Source organism: Rhinopithecus roxellana, chromosome 1 (genome assembly GCF_007565055.1).
Source record: "Rhinopithecus roxellana isolate Shanxi Qingling chromosome 1, ASM756505v1, whole genome shotgun sequence".
Classification (NCBI taxonomy): domain Eukaryota; kingdom Metazoa; phylum Chordata; class Mammalia; order Primates; family Cercopithecidae; genus Rhinopithecus; species Rhinopithecus roxellana.
The window spans coordinates 114,969,762-114,992,199 of NC_044549.1; the positions used below are offsets into that span (position 1 = coordinate 114,969,762).

Sequence of the window (22,438 nt, forward strand, 5' to 3'; positions counted from 1 at the left end):
AAGGGACAAAAAACACATCAGTAGATGCCAGGGTCTGGAAATGGTCCACAGAGTTGACTACAGAGACATAGTGTTATTTTTATGGGTGGCAGTAGTGTTTAAATCTTGATTGTGTGGCACTTACAATCAAAACTTGCAGAACTGTTTACTAGGTTAAAAAAGCTTTTTAAGGAAGCAAAGGTTTGAAGGCAGGTTGGAGATACATCAGGGATAGTGGCTGAGGTGAGATAGTAGGGAGAGTATGACTACTGCAGAGGGACTGAAAAGCCTGTTATCACACAGCAGAGGCTTCATGCACCTCATCTCAATCGATCCTTACACCTTACCTTGAAACGTAGTTTCCTCATTTTTTGCAGAAAGGTAGGAGAGAGTGACGGTGGGAAAGTGTGAAGAAGACAAACTTTTTCCCCAAGAAGTGAAATTTAGTCATCATATTTAGTGTACTTTGTAAAAGATTGATTATACTACTATAATCAATGGCAGTATAGAGTAGTAAAACCATAACTGGACTATTTTTATTATGCTCAAAAACAGACAAAACTAAACTGTGGTATTAGAAATCACAAGAGTCACTATCTATGGTGAATGAAAAGGAATGGAAATTAGAAGGGGTTTCTGGGGTGCTAAGAATTGGTTTTTTTATTGGGGTGGTGGTTATTCTGATGTGTTCACATTGTGATAATTTATTGAACACACTTCAGTTTATTCATTTTTCTGGACATACGTCATATTTCAATAAAAAGTGATACATGTATGATTTGTTAAGCTATAAAGGAAAGCAAGGGATGTTTGTCAGACAAGCCAAAACAGTGGCTAGGAGGAAGATGCAGTCCTTAGCGGTACATAGATTTCTTCAAATGTGTCAATAATGTGCTGCCTAAAATGCATGGAAGGTAAAGCATATTTATGTTTAAACATACGTAATTATATATATAACATAACATGTTATATAATAGTATTATATAACATATAACGTTAGTATAATATAATATATATTATTATATATTTGATATATAATATACATTTATATATTCTACATAATATAACACATATTTTACTCTAAAATATACATAGGTAGGAGCTTATGAGATCTCATAAACTGTTTTAGAGTAAAATGTTTAAAATTATTTTCTTTAAAAGAGAACAAATACAAAACTTTATAAAAATGTATGTATAAAGTCTATATTGTATCTGTGTAGTTTTGTGTGAAAGAGACAGAATGGTATGATTTTTTTAAAAATCTATTCATAGTGAAGAAACTGCAAAGATATACGTTAAAATGTTCTTCGTGCTTCTCTTTAGAATACAAATAATTTTTATTTTATGTACATCTTTCTGTATCTTCCAAATTATTTTAATGATCATATTGCTTTTAGAATCTGAACGGAAAAATGTAAATAACCTTGTTTTCATTATTGGAAACATCAGGTGCAACTCAAGAAGAAAGACTAGGGAGGTGCCAGTGACCCGCGCCACTTGTGGGCGCCATGGGCCGCGTGGCACGGGACGTTTCAAGTCCGGGCGTCACCGCGAGCACGCAGCCTGACCAGGCCTCGCAGTGGGACGTTGGGAGCCCGGTGTTGGCAGATGCTGTGGCTAGGAGGAGTCCAGAGCCTCGCCCCGTCTCCGCGGGGCTGAGCCACAACTGCTTAGGTAGGAGGAGAATCACTCAGGTCTGCCCAGTTAAAGCCTTTCTCGTTCAGTGGCTGGGTGGGAAGGAAGGGAGATGACCTTCAGGTGAAGCTGGACTAAGCTGGGAAAACAGGAGCTCCTTTCTTCCTGCCCATCTGAGGAATGAGGAATGTTGCTTATAAAAAGCACTAGTAAGTAACCAAGAAATCATCTCCTGCAGGCAGTTAGAAGACAGGTAGTTCCAAAGTGGTTCCCTGTCTGCTGCACAGGCTCACCCTATCCTTCCCTACTCTGGTGAGAAAGTAAAGACTGAGATCGCACTTGGTTTCCCAATAACAGATTTTTTGTTTTGTTTTGCTTTATTCTAACATATATTCCCTAATAAAGTGTATAATTTGAGGACATCTTCTTCTAATCAAGTGGGATTTGATGACTCCTAATTCGGAGTTCACATTTTATCATTTGTGATATGGGTTGTCGTCTCCTTAAGCCATAATATTACTGTGGATTGAGGACAATGAATGTCAAGGAGTAGGATATTAGGGAGAGAAACAATCCAAGCTCCCTGTAAGACATAGACCATGTCATCATTTCTGTATGCTAACATCACACCTGGCATAAAATGCGTGCTCTGAAATGTTTGATGTATGAATGAGCAAATGAATGACTGAATGTCTTTCACAAGGACCTTGCCATTCAAAGGTTAGTCAGCGTGAACAATTAAAAATAGGTTCAAAGTTTGTTTAACATTTGCATTTATTACCCATTAAATGTTAATAAGTGTCGGTAAAGGTCTCTGTTTTTGAAGCACCAGGGAAGTGTTTACCATTTTTAGTAAGCCTTAGTTGGAAATAAATGCATGAAAACTTTGTATCGTAAGTGGTTTTGTTTAACCCTTTATGATTAAATTTAATGTACTAACAGTATTATAATACAAACTACCCTAAGTTCATTAAGTTGTTCATCTTCTGAGCAGTGAAACCAGCACCTTGGAAATTGATTATAACTTAAAAGAAAGCAATAAATGAGCATGAACTGTGAGACACAGAACCTTAAAATGATCTCCAGGCATAAACCCCACAGTTAATCCTTACTCCAGGAGTTTACTGTTGTTGTTTGTTTGTTTTTGAGACAGAGTCTTGTTCTGTCGCCCAGGTTGGAGTGCAGTGGTACCATCTTGGCTCACTGCAGCCTCCACCTCCTGGGTTCAAGCTATTCTCCTCCCCAGCCTCCTGAGTAGCTGGGATTACTGGCATGTGCCACCACACCCAGCTAATTTTGTATTTTTAGTAAAGACGGGATTTTGCCATGTTGGCCAGGCTGGTCTCAAACTCCTGACCTCCATCGATCTTCCTGCCTCAGCATCCCAAAGTGCTGGAATTACAGGCGTGAGCCACCGCACCCAGCTGTTTTTTCTAATTAAGATGCACAGTGACTGAAGCTACATTCCTCTACGTAGAATTTGGCTGCAAGTTGTTTTTTTGTTGTTGTTATTCCTTTTATGTGACACATCATTTTGAAATAAATGAATAGGTACCCCAACAATTGTAGGCCATAGTAACAAAAGCAATGCAAACACCATATGCTCAAGGGTTTTTAAATCCTTTTACATCAGAAAGCCTGGAGTATTGTCTTTCAACTAGTGTAGAATATATTGAGTCATCTTCTTGGAAAGTAACGTTCAAGTTGTAACATTTTGCACTCACGAAGAGCTTCTGAGTTTTTTTAGGGATGTTATAAAATAAAATATTACAGCAGTCTAGCTTGAAGATAGAAAAATAAAGACTATAATTTATCATACCTCTAGCTAAATCTCAAAATATACACAATGAATGAGCATGAGCCATCTGTCTAATAGAGCATTTTTCTAATTGTCTAATTTTTTAAAAAATTGCTGAACAATAATAACAGCAATAACAAAAACGATGATAATGATAGAACAATAGTTAACATTTTTTGAGCGCTTACTATTTCCAGGCAATCTTCCTATATTACTCTTCTCAGCAATTACGTGAGGAAGACATTAACTCCATTTTATAAATAAGAAAACAGAACCCAATGGCTATGACTGATATCAGAATTCCAATTCTCTATATAATGAGGAAAATTATTGTAAAATTAATGGAAGGTAAAGATTCAGCTTTAGCTTTACATTTTAGAAAGCCTCCAGAAGTAAATGTATTTACATACTCTATGATGTAATATACATTTATGTACACCTATGTACATCTATCCTGAAATGTGCAGAATTCATGTATTTGAACCACTAATATTTCACGATTTAGGCAACTTTGAAAGGTAATTGAGTTGATTTGACACAGGATAGGTGTTAGAAAGCGTCTCTTTAACCTTTATGAGTAGAAACTGTAGCTGAAGTCACACTGTCATCTAGAATTGCATGAGAAGTGGAAAACTGACATGGTTTTAAGTAGGCCATTTAAAAGGAAATGTTTCAGGAAGACTTGTATTATAATTACTGAATAGAAATCAGCTCCTGATTTCAATTTCTTTTCATAGATAAATTAGTTTTCTGTCTTGCTGTTTATTTTAGATTTACCTAAATAAGTTCTGCATGTGCCTTTCAAAAATAAGCTTTATTTTATGGAATCAAAGTTAAGGAAGATGAATATCTTACAGAGGAAGGGAATTGTATATAACTCTGAGCTGATGTTTTTAAAATGTTTGAAAATACCCAGTTGAAAATATTGGCCTCACTTTTCTTCAAGGACCGTTAGCTCGTTACTTATTAGGAAGATAGCTCCACGTGTTAGCTTAAAAGTTACTGGCACTCAACCTGGTCTGTATTTCTCTGCCAGAGTAACTTTCCTTAGGAAATTCCACATTGTGGGTGTTCGTCTGATTTCACATGCATGAATGCTTCAGTGCTTTCTCACCGGTTCTCAATTAAATTCCTATTAGCCAGCATAACTCAGGCAGAAGAATTCAATGCTGTCTTGAATGATCACCGAAGTTATAGCTTGAGAAGACATTGCATTATCACCCATCCACCCCCCCGCCCCCCGCCCGCCAACACCAAGAAAAAAAGTGTGCATTTAGCTTGTTAGAAATCAGCTCAGGCCGGGCGCGGTGGCTCAAGCCTGTAATCCCAGCACTTTGGGAGGCCGAGGCGGGCGGATCACAAGGTCAGGAGATCCAGACCATCCTGGCTAACACGGTGAAACCCCGTCTCTACTAAAAAATACAAAAAAAAAAAACTAGCCGGGCGAGGTGGTGGGCGCCTGTGGTCCCAGCTACTCGGGAGGCTGAGGCAGGAGAATGGCGTGAACCCGGGAGGCGGAGCTTGCAGTGAGCTGAGATCTGGCCAGTGCACTCCAGCTTGGGTGACAGAGCTAGACTCCGTTTCAAAAAAAAAGAAATCAGCTCAATTTTGTTAACTTGAAGATGTAAGGAGCAAAAACATGATATAAATCACTTCTCATTCCTGTTGAACAGACATTTGGAAACCTAAGTTTAAGGTGAAGAAAGAAAGGATTGCAATAGTCCTCTCTAACATACATTCCCAAACATAGTACATCTGGTCTCTTCTTTAGGGAGATGTGTGTGTGTGTGTCTCTGTCTCTCTGTGTGTGTGTGTGTGTGTGTGTGTGTGTGTGTGTATGTGTGTGTTGAGAGTCCATGGGATCCCCCTCAGAGAAGGAGATAATGGAGGAATAAACACATAGAAGGCATCTGAACCTTCTTAGGTATTGGGGCCAAGGCTTAATTAAAGGCTTTCAAAAGTTCCAGTCTCTCAGTTAATTTCCTCACCCTTTATATTTACTGATGTAGTTAACAGTGGGGCATCATGTTAAACATGAGAGTCATTACCAGATTGAAAGAAAAGACTTGAAATACATTAAAATTGACACCACTTATGCATGTAGAAAATGAGGAAGCTCTAGTGTTCGTAGAAGCTTTCTCTTCTGCGGCTGCTATTTCTTTTCCTGTTTTCCTCCCAAAGATCCTGCCTTCCGTGGACCTTTCTGTGACTCTGTCTGTTGTTATAGAATTTGTCTAACATCATAGTCATCTGATTTTGTTCTTTCTTATCTTTCAGTAGCAGGTGATCATTTCTGTTCTCCACCTATCTTTCTACCACCCTAATTGGCAATATTTTTTATTCTTCCAGATCTTTCACATTCACAATATTCCTTCAAGACAATGGGATGGGGTTGGGATATAATGGGAAGGAGGTGCCATTTGAAAAGAATCCCTCAGAGCCTGATTCATCTCTTCCTCTAGGCTTGAGAGTGCTGCTTCTTTCTGGGACATTCCCACCTGGTGGTGTTGCCCTAAACTGGCATAGGGCTGATTTAGATGTACAGTGATGGCAGAGGCAGATTTATTTTGATAGCAGAACTCATCAGGCGAGCTCTTTAGGCCCTATTTCTACAAATGTTGAAATGTGGGAATGTAGAGAGGGATTATTTAAACTTTCTCATCAAATACAATTCAGTAGTGTTTTTAAATGGGTTCTTTGGGTACATTTTTTCCTCTCAAGTGGTCACCATTTTTCCCTCCTTCCCAAGAGAGAGGACAGGGAAAGCTTATTCATCTACTTGGTGGCTGCAAAGAGAAGGGGTCTTGAATCATTGTCTTCGCTGGTTCCCACTGGCCTCTCTTGAGACCCTTCTTCTTCCCACCTTCTCCTAGGACTGGGTGTTGACTGAGGTAAGGCTGAACCTGAGGTCATTGGTCTGGTCGTTAGGTCACCCTATTGTCCAATTAAGATAACAAACAACTGCAGGGAGTTTGGGTCATGAGAAAGCAAGCACAGAGGTTTTATTCCTCCCTGTGCCATAGCTAAATTTAAAAAATTATGACAATAATGGGTATGATAAAATAGTTCAAATTAATGAATAAAGAAGACCTAGTATCTGACAGCACAAGAGGGTGACTACAGTCAATAATAATTTAACTGTACATTTAAAAATAACTAAAAGAGGATAATTGGATTGTTTGTAACACAAAGGATAAATCCTTGAGGGGATGGATACCTCATTCTCCATGACATGATTTTTACACATTGCATCCCTGTGGCAAAACATCCCGTCTACTCCATAAATATATATACCTACTAAGTCCCCACAAGTAATAAAAATAAAAAATTATTTTTAAAAAGATAGCATAAAAATAAAAGTAAAAAAAATAATAATTATGACAATGAAAGCGAGCAACTGCTACATGTCCAGTGCAGTTTGCCCTGGTTTTTAGAACCTTCAGAAATGTAATCAGGGAAACTCTTTCAGTCTATCTACCATACACACAGTCTGATAATTTCCAAGTCACTCACATGAACTGCATTTCATTTGTTTTGTGTGGTTTTACCCTCCTGGAGAATTTTGAAGAAAACACCTCCTAACTATCAAATCCGTACCCTGCCTTCTTGCTCATATTCTTAGACCATGCAAAGATAGTAGGTAAGGGAGTAGGGGCCATGTGTTTAGGGAAAACTTGCCTCAGGTAAACTCAGAGTCTTTGTATGTAAAATTTCAAGCTGTCTTGACCTGTGATTTTCTTACTGTAAACTTTCCATCAATACATAACATACATTTGGTAAAAGGCACAAATGAAGACAGATTTAATCAAATGAACACATTGGTGTAACCAGTTCTCAGATCCAGAAATGATGGTACCAGTAAGTCCAGGAGCCGCCCCTGTTCCATTGTAGTAACCACTCACCATCTCAAGGGCAACCACAAATCTGACATCTAACACCACAAATTAGTTTTGCCTAAATTTGATCTTTATTTAAATGAATCATATAATATGTATTCCTTTGTATCTGGCTTCTTTGACTCCATGTTTTATTTGTGAGATTCTTCCATGTGGTTGCTTATAGTTGTAGTTCCTTTATTCTCACTGCTAATAATATTTTTCCGTTGTGTAAATATACCACAATATTTTTATCTTTTCTATGATTCATGGGCATTTGGAATGTTTTCAATGTTATTATGTTATTAGGTTGTTGTGAATAGTGCTACTGTGAACATTCTAGTATGCATTTCTGCTGGGTATATAGGAAAAAAATCTGCCAGTACAGAGTATAGGAGGAAGCAGATGCTCTCAAACAGCTTTCCAAATTGGTTGTACCATCTTACATTTATATCTGCTTTGTGTAAAAGATCCACTTATGCCATATACTTGCCAATACTAGGTATTGTCTGTCTTCTTAATTTTAGCCTTCTGGTGGATTTGTTGTGGTATCAACCTGTGGTTTCACTTTGCATTCCATTGATGACTAATGGGAGTTAATAACTCTTTCATGAATTTACTGACCATTTGGAGATCATCTTTTGTGATATGTCTATTAAAATGTTTAGTCCATTCCTCTACTGGGTCTTTTTCTTCTGTCTTCTTTCATAGAAGTCCTTTATGGGGCCGGGCGTGGTGGCTCAAGCCTGTAATCCCAGCACTTTGGGAGGCCGAGGTGGGTGGATCACGAGGTCAGGAGATCGAGACCATCCTGGCTAACACGGTGAAACCCCATCTCTACTAAAAATACAAAAAATTAGCCGGGGGTGGTGGTGCACGCCTGTAGTCCCAGCTACTCGGAGGCTGAGGTGGGAGAATGACGTGAACCCAGGAGGCGGAGCTTGCAGTGAGCCGAGATCGCGCCACTGCACTCCAGCCTGGGCCATACAGCGAGACTCTGTCTCAAAAAAAAAAAAAAAAAAAGTCCTTTATGGATTCTGGATACAAGTCCACATCAAATATATGTACTACAGATATTTTCTTTTATTCCATGAATTGTCATTTCATTTTTAAAGATGTGTTTTGTTTTGATGAACAAAAATTGTTACATATAATGTAATCCAATTTATTATTTTTATGTTCTGTTCAAGAAATCCTTGCCTATCCAAGTCATAAAATCATCCATTTTCTTTTAAAAGCATTAATGTTGTTTTTTTAACATTTACTTTTGCAATGCATTTGGAATTGATTTTTGTGCATTATGTAAGATAGGTAGCAAAATTTATTTGCTGCATTAGATTTAGGCCAGCCTCATTTATTTAAAAAGCCATCATTCTAGTTTTTGACTTATTCTGTTTTCTGTTGCTATAGAAGAATACCTGAGACTGGGTAATTTATTTTAAAAAGAAGTTTATTTGGCTTACAATTCTGGAGGCTGAAAAGTCCAGGAAACATGGCACCAGCATCTGCTGTTTCTGGTGAGGAACTCATGCTGCATTACCACGTGGCAAAGAAGCAAAGAGGAAGCAGACATGCAAAAGGAAGACCAAATATGAGAGGCAGACTTGCTTTACAATGGCTTTTTCTTTTTTCTTTTTTCTGGGTGACAGTCTTGCTCTGTCACCCAGGCCAGAGTGCAGTGGTCCAGTCTTAGCTCATTGCAACCTCCACCTCCCGGGTTCAAGTGATTCTCCTGCCTCAGCCTCCTGAGTAGCTGGGATCACAAGAACTTACTCCCTCCCTCACTCAGCATTAATCTATTCATGACTCAGACACCTCCCACTAGACCTCACCTCCCCACACTGCTGCATCAAGGTGAAAATCAGGCTTCCAACACACGAACTTTTAGGGGACATGCTTAAGCCACAGCACCCCCATTGCATGCCAGGGTAACTCTTGTCATAAATTAAATGAACATTTATATGTAGGTCTGCTACCGGACTTTTTCTTCTTTTTAGGTGGTGTAATTTATCCTTGCATCAAAGCCATGCTGCCTTCCTTATTACAGTTTTATTTATAGTAATTCTCAATATCTGGACAAGTCTGTCAGCTTTGTTCTTCTTCAAGATTAACATGGCTATTCTTGGCCCTTTTTATGTCCATATAAAATGTGAAATTTGTTGTGGCTTGACTTATGAGTGAGCTATGGTCAATTTTGGTAAAAGTTTCAGGTGCACTTGAAAAGAATGTACGTTCTGATGTTCTTTGTTGCAGGATTTGACATCTGTCTATTAAGTCAAGTTTGTGGCTTATGTTACACAGATCTCCTAGGTTCTTGCAAGTTTTCTTTCCTTTTTCCTTTCTGTATTTTTTTGTCTGAAATTCCATCAGCCATTGACAGAGGTGTGTTACAATTTCCCACTGTAATTGGAGATTTGTCAATTTCTCCTTTTATTCATCAATTTTTATATTTTCTGTACTTAAAAGCCGTGTTATTCACTGAAGACAGATTTAAATTGATCTATCTTCTCCTTGTATAGTTCCCTGTCGCATCCTTAGGGATGAGGGGACATAAACAAGTAAGTAACTTGGGAGCTCAGAGGAGATCCTGCAAGGCTAAGATTCAGATCTCTGAGGAGACAGTGTGGCTGGGGGAAGTCACTGAGATAGGGTTTGCTTATCTCAGAACTAGGAAAGAAACGTGGCTGTGGTGACGAAGAAATTTGACAAAAGAATGCACTGACTCTGCAGGCCACCACCGCACCTGTAAAGGCTGCCTAGACCCCTTACAAACAGAAGCATTTGCTGCTGGCAGAAACAGAAAATTCCAAGAAGGAAATGTCCCTTCTTCCTCTTTCAGCTTTGCAGTGTTTCTCCAGTACCCTCTATTGGCAGAGCCTAACTTTCAACCAGCTGGAAAAATAAAAATGTAGTCTGCAGATTTCAGTTCCAGTATCACTATACAGAGTAATGGGTAGGTTTGGAGCTGAGGAACAATAAATTAATAACTAACATACCTTCTGTATTTCTAGTAATGCTTCTTTCCATAAAGTCCACTTTGGTTATTAGTTAGCCATCCCTTATCTTGGTTGATGTTTGCATGCTCTATCTTTCTTCATGGTTTCATTTTCAACTTCTCTGTGTTCTCATACTTAAGGTGTATCTTTTCTAAGCACTATAGAGTTGGGGTTAGTAATTCTTTTTTTTTTTTTTTTTTTTTTTTTTTGAGACAGAATCTCGCTCTGTCACCCAGGCTGGAGTGCACCGATGTGATCTTGGCTCACTGCAGCCTCCGCCTCCCAGCTTCAAGAGATTCTCCTACCTCAGCCTCCCGAGTAGCTGGGATTATAGGCATGCACCACTATGCTTGGCTAATTTTTGTAGTTTTAGTAGAGAGGGGATTTCGCCATATTGGCCGGGCTGGTTTCAAACTCCTGACCTCAAGTGATCCACCCACCTCAGCCTCCCAAAGTGCTGAGATTACAGGTGTGAGCCACTGCACCCGCGCAGGGTTAGTAATTTTTTCCTGGGAGATCATCTTGGTCTCCAAATTAGAATATTTAGTTCTATTAAATCTGAAGTAATTGCTGATAGATTTTGGTTTATGTCTACCACATTGCTATCTGTTTTTTATTTGGTCCCCTTTATTTCTCACCTTTTTGGGGTTAATTCAAAAATATTTTATTTTTTATGTTAACTTGTTAATTATATATTAGTTTATATTTCATATTTCCCAGATTTTACCTTGGAAATTACAACATGAATCCCTGACTTCTTTCAATCTAATACAAATAATTATTTTTACCAAACCCCTAATAATTTTATAACATTAGAATACTTTAACTCTGTTTACCCTCTCCCATCTTTTGCATCATTGTTGTCATTCTTTTTAGTTTTGCCTAGGTTTTAAATCCTGTGGAGATATTTTTATTATTGTCTTATGCAGTCACGTAACAGCAGTCAGTATTTACTTCTATGTGTATATTCTCACACATTTACTTTTACTAGTACTGCTCAATTCCTCCTGGAATTCTCTTTTGCTTTTGCTTCATTCTCTGTGTTCCTTCTAAGGCTCCAACTATACTCTTTTAAGACCTTTTCACTATGTTTCACATGTCTCCAAAGGTTTTTTAAATAATGTTTTTCATTATTTTACTTTTCTGCTTAAATTTAGATATATTCTATTGCTGTTTCTTGAGTTTACTAGATCTGTTTTCTGCTGTATCTGATGTGTTGTTTAATACATCTAATGAGTACATTTCCGATAGTGTATTTCTCAACTCTAGAATTTGTTATTCTTTCTATAGAGTCTAATACTCTGGTAAAGTTCTTTATCATTTCTCACTCTCTTGTCATAAATACATTAATTAGAGTTGTTTTAAAATTCCTTGCCTAGCTCTAATAGCTTGATCTGCCATGGGTAGGTTTCTAGTGTCTACTTTTTCATTTGGTTTTTCTACTGTTATCTTGAGATGTTTTATTCTTGCATACTTAATGATTTTCCATTAAGTGCTGAAGAGTGTGTGTAGAAAATTATAGAAAATCCCCATGATGTATCTTCCGCCATAATGGATGTATCCTTCCTTTCAGTAGGCAGAAAACATGGCACTTTATCTTAATTTAATCAGGGACTGTTTCATATTGAGGCTGAGTTTCAACTCTCAAAAAAGTCTACCTCTGGTCTACCCTGGTTCTCAAGAGTTTCAGCTGAAAGTGTGGTGTTTCTCCAAAGCCCTTTCTCCTGTGGGTCCCTGTCTTGTAAGACTGCAAAAACTTTATCTTCCTTTCAGAGGCTTTCCACTTTGCCATCCTGCCCCATGTATGCCCAGAAATTGGCATTCTTTTCTGAGTGGTAAAAGAGCTGTGTGCTTGAGGCTCCCCACATATTTGCCCAAAGCTGTACAGGTTTCAACATTACCCACCAATGACTCTCCTTCAGTGAAATGTTGAGATGCTCACACTCTACCCCATGCCTACAATTAGCAGATGCCCCCAGAAGATGCCCTTGTCAAAGTCAACTCACTTTGATGAGGGAGTTATACCCTCTCCATAGCCTTCTCAGCTATATTCAAACAAATGATTTGGTATTTTATTCTGCTTTTCTATTAGTTTTCAACAGAAATTCTGATCTACTACTCCATCCCACTCATAAGCAGAGTATAATGCGTAACTGTTTGAATGATGTATTTTGTTAGGTTCCGCTTGTTAAAATAGTAAATTTTAAAGTATGTCTTTGTTTTAAAGTTTTGCACAAACCAAAATATTTTTTTCCAAGTAGTTCTTTGGCTTTATGGTTTTCTTTGGCTGAGATCAACTGGGGAAATATTAGTGGATGATTAATATGCAATCAGTCTTCAAATATTTCTATACTCCTTAAACCTATAAATCATCATTAAATGTAATTGAAACATGATTGAAAAAGTAAAAAAGTATATTTCTAAACTATTTTGATAATTCCTCTGTCTTAATTCCGAAGTTAATTTTTCTTTTTTTCTTTTTTTTTTTTTTTTTTTTTTTTTTTTGAGACGGAGTCTCGCTCTGTTGCCCAGGCTGGAGTGCAGTGGCCAGATCTCAGCTCACTGCAAGCTCTGCCTCCCGGGTTTATGCCATTCTCCTGCCTCAGCCTCCCGAGTAGCTGGGACTACAGGCGCCCACCACCTCGCCCGGCTAGTTTTTTGTATTTTTTAGTAGAGACGGGGTTTCACCATGTTAGCCAGGATGGTCTCGATCTCCTGACCTCGTGATCCGCCCGTCTTGGCCTCCCAAAGTGCTGGGATTACAGGCTTGAGCCACCGCGCCGGGCCCTGAAGTTAATTTTTCTCACAGACAAATGCATTTCCACAAAATAAGTATCATTACTTACCCTAGAAAAAGATTCAGAAGAAATATTCAAATAATAGTACTAAAACACCGTACAAGTAAGAAATTATTATTTTTTGCCTAGGATGAGTATATAGAAATTCCAAATGATTACATTTGAAAGCACTTTATAATTATATTATCTTTAGTATAATATCAAAACAAGAATCTTGCAAAGAATTAGGTGAGCCCTACTTTTTTGGCTCAGCTGTTTATGACAGAAAGTGGCTTGACAGCGTATGTAGATAAACAGATCATTTTTTACTATCTGTCTCTACTAGGTTCTGTAATAAGTGCCATCAACATTGTGCTATTTAGCCTCAGGCAAATCACATGGAAAAATCTCAACCAACAGTTTCTCAAGTGTTAAAAATGAGTGTTTATTCTGCAACTTGTAAAAGGAAGGACAGTATAGGGGTTAAGTTAAAATGCACTGTAATCTATTATAAAATATTAAAATGACAATGGTGAAAGCTGTATTATACGAGATGTTTAGGAATTATAGATTTTTTTTTTTTTGGACAGAATCTCACTCTGTCACCAGACTGGAGTTCAGTGGCACAATCTCGGCTCACTGCAACCTCTGATTCTCAGGTTCAAGTGATTCTCTTTCCTCAGCCTACCAAGTAGCTGAGACTACAGGCACACACCACCACACCCAGCTAATTTTTGTATTTTTAGTAGAGATGAGGTTTCACCATGTTGGCCAGGATGGTCTTGATTTCTTAACCTCATGATCTGCCGCCTTGACCTCCCAAAGTGCTGGGATTACAGGTGTGAGCTACCGCACCTGGCCAACTATAGAATTTCTATGTTCATCTTTACCTGTCTCCATTCCACTGCAAAAGATACTTTACAGTGATATGTAGTGATCTAAGATGAAAATAAACATCCAATTCAACCTCCACAGAAAATAATTAAGGAGCAGTCTTATCTTCATGCCTCAGGTTCTATTTGTGATGTAATGGAAAATACTATTCATTCATTACCCATTGTGTACCCATTCCAGTGGATCATGCATTATTTGCTTGGTGTATGATAACACTGGAAGGTGTGTCAGCCATCCCTGTTTGTGATAGGTGTTCCCCAGTTGTACAGACTATTCTTCAGGACACAAAATCCTCAGGGAACAAATGTCTTGACTCAATTTTCATGTAAATATTAATTGCCAACTTAGTATTTTTAAGAAGAAAAGTTATACAGGTCAGTGTTTATGTATAAACAGTTTCACAATGTAAAACAAGGCACCAATAATTAAACATTATTAGTATGTTTTATGTATAAATATTATATATAAATATATATATATACAGTGAATACATAGAAGTCTGCACATGCAGTAGAATATATAGAGAGCACAATATTTAACACCATAAGAACTGTCCTCTGTAGAGAACTGATTGTGGGCCAGATGATGCATTAGTTCTTAACACATGTTATTTTGTCAATCTTTCAATCATCTCTATGAGGAATTAGTTAGTATTCATGTTGTTTGGATAAGGAAACCAAGATACATAAAAGATAAGTAACTTGCTGAAAGTTTCTTCAGCAAAGAAAAGACAGAGTTAGGATTTGAACTTATATCTCTCCAAATCCAAAATTCATGTCCTGTCTTCCATGCTACTTTGGTTCCTGAGTTTGGAACATCCTCCCAAGAAAGATAGATAGCATCTCTGATCTCTTGCTCCTGAGTTCCTATGAAACACAGTCTATTTTATTTATCTTTGTAATTTCCCAGGAATTAGCCCTGTATTTTTACCTAGCAGGAACTCAACAAGAGTTTGTTGACTAAATGGATGAGTGAATGTCTACCAATAATTCATTCTTATAAACTTATTTTTCAAGAGAGTAGCCATTTAGACTTTAAAGTGTTTCCTTAGCATCAACAGCTAATGTAGCCTCTGTCTTTCTGGCAGACTGCTTCATCCGTGCAAGCCCAGGTACCAGTGTTACCTGAGCAAAATAAAGCATATGAATGCATTGACCTGGGGCCAACACGATTCACCAGACCACCAATATCAGTATCCCCTGGAGTAAGCTAATCATGAATATGCTTATGTCATGAGAAAAGTAGCGTTACTAAAGAAAATAATTTTCTGGGAAACTTGCTCTAGCATTTAGTATTTCAAAAGAAGCAAGAAAGTAATTATAATATCTGACCCTTATTAAACATTTTTAAAATTCATTTTATGACAGTATTGTTTTTTACTAATACTTTTCAATTCAAGTGGTGGGAGTTGGAGTAGGAAAGGTAGGACATGGAGCATATACCATAACCATTTGCATAATGTGAATGAACCTCTGGTGTCTTCAATACTGCCCTCTTCTGCTTACTAAACATTCAAATTCCTATGCATTACCCTAGACATACCGAATCAAAATCTGTGGGGCCTGGAACCTAGAAGGTTTCAGGGAATTCTGATGCATACTAAAGTAGTATCACCCACTAAAATTCTTAAGAAAAAAAGGGATATTTAAAGTCACCACTGTATGATCCACCTTTATTCTGCCTACTTTATGCCATGAGTTTGTGCTTCTAAGTGCTGAGGACATTATGTCTTTAACAAATAAATTTTTATTTACTTTATGGATGGATATAATGGAGCCTGGAACCAGAGCCTGTAAACTAACTTCAGTCCTGCCATTGCCACTAAATAGGGATGTGCCCCCTCTCTATCCCTCATCGTTAGAGTAAAGGTGTTAGAACATATTTGCCCTGTGATTCCCTTCCAAAGCTAAAAATTTATTTTTATTTTAAAAAATATTTGTACTTTGATAATGACCAGCCCTCCATCTGAGTACTCTTATGATGTCATGAGTTAGGAAAGGAAAAATCGGCCGGGCGCGGTGGCTCAAGCCTGTAATCCCAGCACTTTGGGAGGCCGAGACGGGTGGATCACGAGGTCAGGAGATCGAGACCATCCTGGCGAACACGGTGAAACCCCGTCTCTACTAAAAAAAAAATACAAAAATCTAGCCGGGCGAGGTGGCGGGCGCCTGTAGTCCCAGCTACTCGGGAGGCTGAGGCAGGAGAATGGCATAAACCCGGGAGGCAGAGCTTGCAGTGAGCTGAGATCCGGCCACTGCACTCCAGCCTGGGCGACAGAGCGAGACTCCGTCTCAAAAAAAAAAAAAAAAAAAAAAAGGAAAGGAAAAATCGCCATTTTGCAGTCGTCATAGTTTAGATTGGTTCAGACAAGAATCATCAGTGGATGCTAAATTGAGGGAGGAAAGTTTGATGAGGAAGCAGGAAATTGCGTGGTCTCAAAGTGTCTTCCTACAGATTGCATGTAAGTTACATGGGGAAAAATCTGTAACTATACTCTGGAAAAACTAGATAACATCTTGACCAGGTGATCAAAATTGACATTACCAAAGAAAAGTAAGCAGACGTTGTATGCCTCCAAATGTGATACCCTGAGAAACACACACATTCATTCTGTAGTATTCTGGCTGAGGCTGCTTAACCTGAATCTAATCATGAGGAAGTATCAGAAAACTCCAAATTGAGGTAGATTCTGTAAAATAGCTGGTTTGTACTCTTCAAAATTGACTATGTCAAGGAAGATAGAAAAAATCTGAAGAAAGAACTATTCCAGAGTAAAAGAGGCTAAAGAGATGTGACAACTACATACAATACATTATCCCGGAGAAAAAAAAGTCCTAACAGGACATTATTGAGACAACTGACAAAATAGACAAAATAGGGATAGGGACTGAAGATTAGACAATAGTATCATATCAGTGTTAATATCCTGGATTTGATAACTGTATTATGTTACAGTAATGAAATATCCTCAGTCTTAGGAAATGGGCACTGAACATTTAAGGGGTAATGAGGCTTGATGTACACAACTTACTTTCAAACAGCTTCGCAAAAATAATACAAATGTTTTATGTTTTATACATTTCTGCATGTGCACACGCACATACATGCATACACACACACACACACATTAGGGAAAGAGAATTATAAATGTGACCAAGAGGTTTAAAATTGGTAAAGCACAATTTTGAGTTCTTGATATTCGTACAACTTTTCTGTAAACTTAAAATTGATTTAAATAAAAACTTGTGAATTTTTTAAAAGATGCACTTCCCACCTCTCAGTAGCTTTACCTTTAAAACATGTTTCAGAACAATTAACTAAATTGAAGGGTGGTTCAAAAGAAGAAATCTTCATAGCTACTGTCCATTAATTTTGCGGATATCTGCAAACAAAGCACTGAACTGTCCAACATGTTTCTTCATTGGGAAATTGTGACAACAATTTACCTTGTGTATTGTAGTGGGAGGCAGTGGAGTAAGGTAGAGAGAATTCTGAAAGAGCTGCAAGATGTGGTTAAAAGTACTGATTTATTATGTGACCATAAACAGGTCATTTCACCTGCCTAAGGCTCTATTTCTTCATCTGCAAAATAAAGAGACTAGAGTATTTTGAAAGATTCTTCATCTCTATACTTCTACAATACTGAGTTATAGTTTAAGAAACCAAATGTGAAAGTCTAAGAATAAAGAACTTTCTAAAAAGAATTAAAGAGTTGACCAAAGTTAAATGAAATTACTTTTTCTTTACACATCTATCTACTCTCTTATGTAGATAGAAACTTGGATCACTTTTACAGGAAGACAGAGCAGTGTTTGCAAAGAAAGAGAAGCAGATTTGAACTTTGTCTCAGGATGCTCATGAATTTGGCAAGCTGATTGCATTTATGTTTCAAGAAGAAATGTAGCCAAAGGTCTCTAAAGTACACTGAAACATTACTTCCTCTACTTCCATATTCCTGCCACAGCAAATGAGTTATTGTTTTTACAAATTGTGTTAAGTATTTCGAAGAAATACAATTGAGTCCTCGTGGACCACACTTATAAGGATAGCAAGTTGTACAATTATCATTTCTCCAAAAAAGAGACTGATTTTTCTGACGGTTCTGGTTCTGAATAAGCCATGCTGTATGTCAACAAAGAATAAAAGAAATTATTTACTCCCTAACAAAGACTAAAATAAAAAAGACCAGGGTAGATACATCATAAATATTGTTGACTTAGAGTAACAAACCACAAAAATAAGAAAAAAGAAAGAGTCAGGATGCTACAGTGCCTAGAGAAGCTTTCCATTTTGAAGCCAATTTGTAAAAATCTAACTTACATTTAGGTGACTGCCTAATTTTCAGCTTTTGTAAAGTGATGCAATAACAACAACAAAAAGATACTTTTTAATGTTTCATTAATTGTATAATAAGATACCATCATCACTTTTTCCAGTCAACAGATACTTACTGCATGTTGAGCACATTCTGAGTATATAGCAGTGAACTAAGTACACACAGTGCAGTCTCTCACATTCTGGTGGGGGAATATAAATATGAATGAAATGCGGACAAGTAAATACCACTATGATGAGTGGCATGGAGAGACATAAAACACCTACACACCTTGGTAGGGCTGATTACTCTAGTTCATCAGAGAAGGCTTCTTTGCAAACAAATATTTAAGCTATGATCTGAATAACATAAAAATCACAGTGGAAAGAATATTCTGGCCAAACCAGTGCAAAGGTTCTGAGTTGGGAATGAACTTGTCAAATTAGCAGAACAGAAGGAATGCCAGGTGGCTGGAACATAGTAGACCAAGGAGGAAAGATATGTGATGAGTTTTCAAAGGAGGCAGAGGCATCAGAGACTGTATTCTATTCTAGGTGTTACGGGCAGCCACTAAAAGGTCTTAGTAAGAATGAGGTGGGAGCTGATTTTCATTTAAAAGGATGACTTGAGTTGCTGTGTGAGGAGCAACTGCAATAATCTAGAGAGGAGATCATGGGCCCTGGAGGAGGGTATTGATCATACATATGGAAAGAGGCAGACCTTGGAAGGAGAGTCAACAGGACCAAATGATGGACTGTAAGATAGGGATTAAGTGACAGAGAGGAATAAAGGATAACTTGTAAAGCTCTGTCTTGGTCAATTGGAGGGATGTGGTTGGTATGGACTGGGATGGGAAGACTGAGACAGGGACAATTTTAGGGAATGAGAATTAAGAGATCTGTTTTGGTATTGTTAAGATGTATGTTTGGTATTGTTAAGATGCATTAGATTATTTAAGATGTATATTAGATAATCCAAGCGGAGATGTGACATAGACAGTGGAGTACACAATTTTGATGTTTTAGGATGATATAAGGACTAGAGGTGTAACACGGGTAGTTAGGTGTGTGATGGTATTTGAAACCATAGAACTGGACAAAATCACCTGAGGAGAGAATGTAGCTGGAGAAAAGAAGGGGCTCCAGGTGAGCTCTTAGTGGAAGAGAAAAGTAAGAGCCAATCTAGGATACTGAGAATGAGTGGTGAGTGAAGTAATTGGAGGATGGTGTCATACAAAGTGAGAAGAAAGTATTCCATTAAACAGAGAGTGTCAACTGTGAAGACTGCTGTTACAAGATCTGGCACATGTGAGCCTAGGGGTGACCACCGAATTTGGCAATACGAAAGTCAAGGGAGTTTTTTGTTGTTGTTTTTCTTAAAAGGGCTGCTACATCAGCACAGGCATCAACAGGATCAGTCCAATAACAGAAGAAGAGGTGGTATGGAAAGATGAAAACTGCAGCAGCAAAGTCATTGAGAGGATGGAGGGACAGGATCCAAACAAAAGGAATTAACCTTGGAAAGAGCCAAGGCATTTTCATTCAAGGAGCTGCTTGTGGAATTACCAAACCTCTTCTCTTACTAAGTGCAACTTCTCTTACATAGATCATCTCATTTGATTCTCACATGATTCTCATGTATCTGATCATTCCCAATTTCCAGAGAAGGGAAAGAAAGTTTAGGGAGGTTGTATTATTTGTCCTACAACATGCAAATAATAAATAATAAAAGAGAACTTAAACCTTTCTTGCAGTTCCAAACCAAATGCTCTTTCCACTACTTAATATCATGATAAAATCTCCCTTCTAAAGCTCCCTCTGATCCAACATGACAAATGTTCACAGTGTTTGAGACACAAAGAAGTACAGTTGCTTTGAGGCCATTTTCCTCATTTGATGGCTTAGTGATCAGCAAATGGCTTGGCAATTTTAAATCTGAATTCCTGCAATCTATTCATGTAGAAGTTTTATGTCCACATTGTTTTTTTCCTGAATCTAATGATGGCTACAATATAGCAGGGCCATAATTACATTCACAGCTACAGATCTTTAAAAATACTAAAAATCTGATACCAGCCTGGGCGTGGTGGCTCACATCTGTAATCCAAGCACTTTGGGAGGCTGAGGCAGGTGGGTTACCTGAGGTCAGGAGTTCAAGATCAGCCTGGCCAACAGGGCGAAATCCCGTATCTCTTAAAAAAACAAAAATTAGCTGGGCATGGTGGTTGGGGCCTGTAATCCCAGATACTTGGGAGGTTGAGGCAGGAGAATCACTTGAACCTGGAAGGCAGAGGTTGCAGTGAGCTGAGATCACGCCATTGCAGTCCAGCCTGGGTGACAATAGTGAAACTCTGTTTCAAAAAAAAAAAAAATCTAATACCTTTCTTAACAAATTTGGTTCACATATTCAAGTTAACTTATAAATTGCTAGTTTGTTTTGTTATCATTTTAGAGGGAGTCCCACCCAGTAAAACAGCAGTAAAGTCAAATATCTTGTTATTAAGTTAAAAAAAAAAAAAAAAACTTTTAAAGTAAGGAAAGTACAAACCCCAAATAACTGGGGGTGCAATGCAGAAGACTATATTATCCTATTATCTAAAAAGCATGGAATTTGACATGCTGGGTTCAAGTCAGGTTTGGTAAACTGTCCTGGTAATGTCTTTCAAGTTGTTTAACCTCTTGGTTTCTTTATTATGAAAATATGGCTAAAAATATTTATGCAAAAGAGTAGTTGTGAGAAACAAATGGGTTAATCCAGCAAGACCACTTCATAAACTGAGAGTACCTGTTGATTGTTATTATTATGGATATAACACTGGATGGTTTGTTTTATTTTGCAGTTCTTAAAAAACATTGTAAGGCAAATTTCCCTCCACCTTCCAATAATAACGTACCATTTCTTGAGGGTTCTCAGATAATAGAGAAGAGCAACTACTTGCATAGGGACACTTGTCCCTCTTCTAAAAAGCTTTCCCAAATATCTTGAAACTGCATCAGTCCCATGTTCCTACAGAAGTATGTCTATTATTGCTACCATATAATGTAGAATATGGTAACTCAGCCACACATTCATTCTAACAACAAACATACATTAAGGGTCTATTATGTTCCAGGCTCTGAAGAAACTACACATCAATATAGAAAAAGGATTATGATACATTTCTGTCTCTCCAGCAGTTCACAGTCTAATAAACAACATCTCCTCTTTTCATCCTCCACCTCCACTCCTAGCTATGAGCACTACAATGCCAAGACCCTTGTCTCAGTCATCTTTAGTGTCCCTCATATTCCCTAGCACAGCACCTTGCTCATAGTAGGTGCTCAATAAATGATTGTTGGATTGAAGTAATATTTTGTAGTGTGTTTTTTAAAACAGTTAAAAGAACTGGTAGACTAACAAGGTGTTTTTTCTCATAATGTCTCACTGGTTACATTTAACAGCAAGTTAAAATTAGATTTTTTTTTTTTTTTTAAAGAAAGAAAACCATAGCAACTGTGATGTCGAATGTTTCAGAGAGCACATTTTTAAGGATTCTCTTTTGCTGAATTGCCCATGTTTGAGCTGCCTATTTCAATCAAAAATTTAATAAATAAGCTGTGGTACTAATAGCCATGTAAACCACTGATTAAATCTATGAAGCAATAGAAACTCCCACATAGAACAGAACACTTGATGAAATAGTTGAAGAAAAAAACATAAATGTGTTGAAAATCCACTGAATACATTTAAAATGGTTACCCACTGGAAATGATTGAACATTAACTTCTCTTTGTTTCTTGTACTTGTATTTATTATAAAACCTTGGAGATTGTTCCCATGTTTCATGTCAATATTTGCTAAAGATTTTGTAAAGGCATATTTCTATGAGGCAATCAATTTTACAGTGCTGTCTTCTAAATTAAAGAATGAGCATTTTTACAAAATGTTATCAACAAATACTTCTTTGACATACATAATGGTTGTCTAATGGTTTTCTCTGAAATTATTTTTATTGAAGTAATGGTTAAAGTGTAGCTCAGTGTCTCAGAAACACTGACTAATGTCATGTTAATCAACTTGACTACTAAAAAAAAGTGAAGAGGTTGATAGTTTAAATCTAGTTGGTACATGATTCACTTGAACTATCAAAGAAGAAAATGTACTTTACCCAAGATGAAATTTAAAACAAA

The 22,438-nt window shown here is 37.5% G+C and overlaps 1 protein-coding gene across 1 annotated transcript in view; it reads left to right on the top strand.

Annotated features, from left to right (window-relative positions):
• The first annotated feature begins 1,487 nt into the window (after positions 1–1,487).
• Positions 1,488–22,438, top strand: part of SPATA16 (spermatogenesis associated 16) — a 266,735-nt gene continuing 245,784 nt past the window's right edge. The window contains exon 1 of the mRNA XM_010383875.1: positions 1,488–1,653. The gene's annotated coding sequence lies outside the window, so the exon portion shown is untranslated. The remainder of the gene's footprint in view (positions 1,654–22,438) is intronic.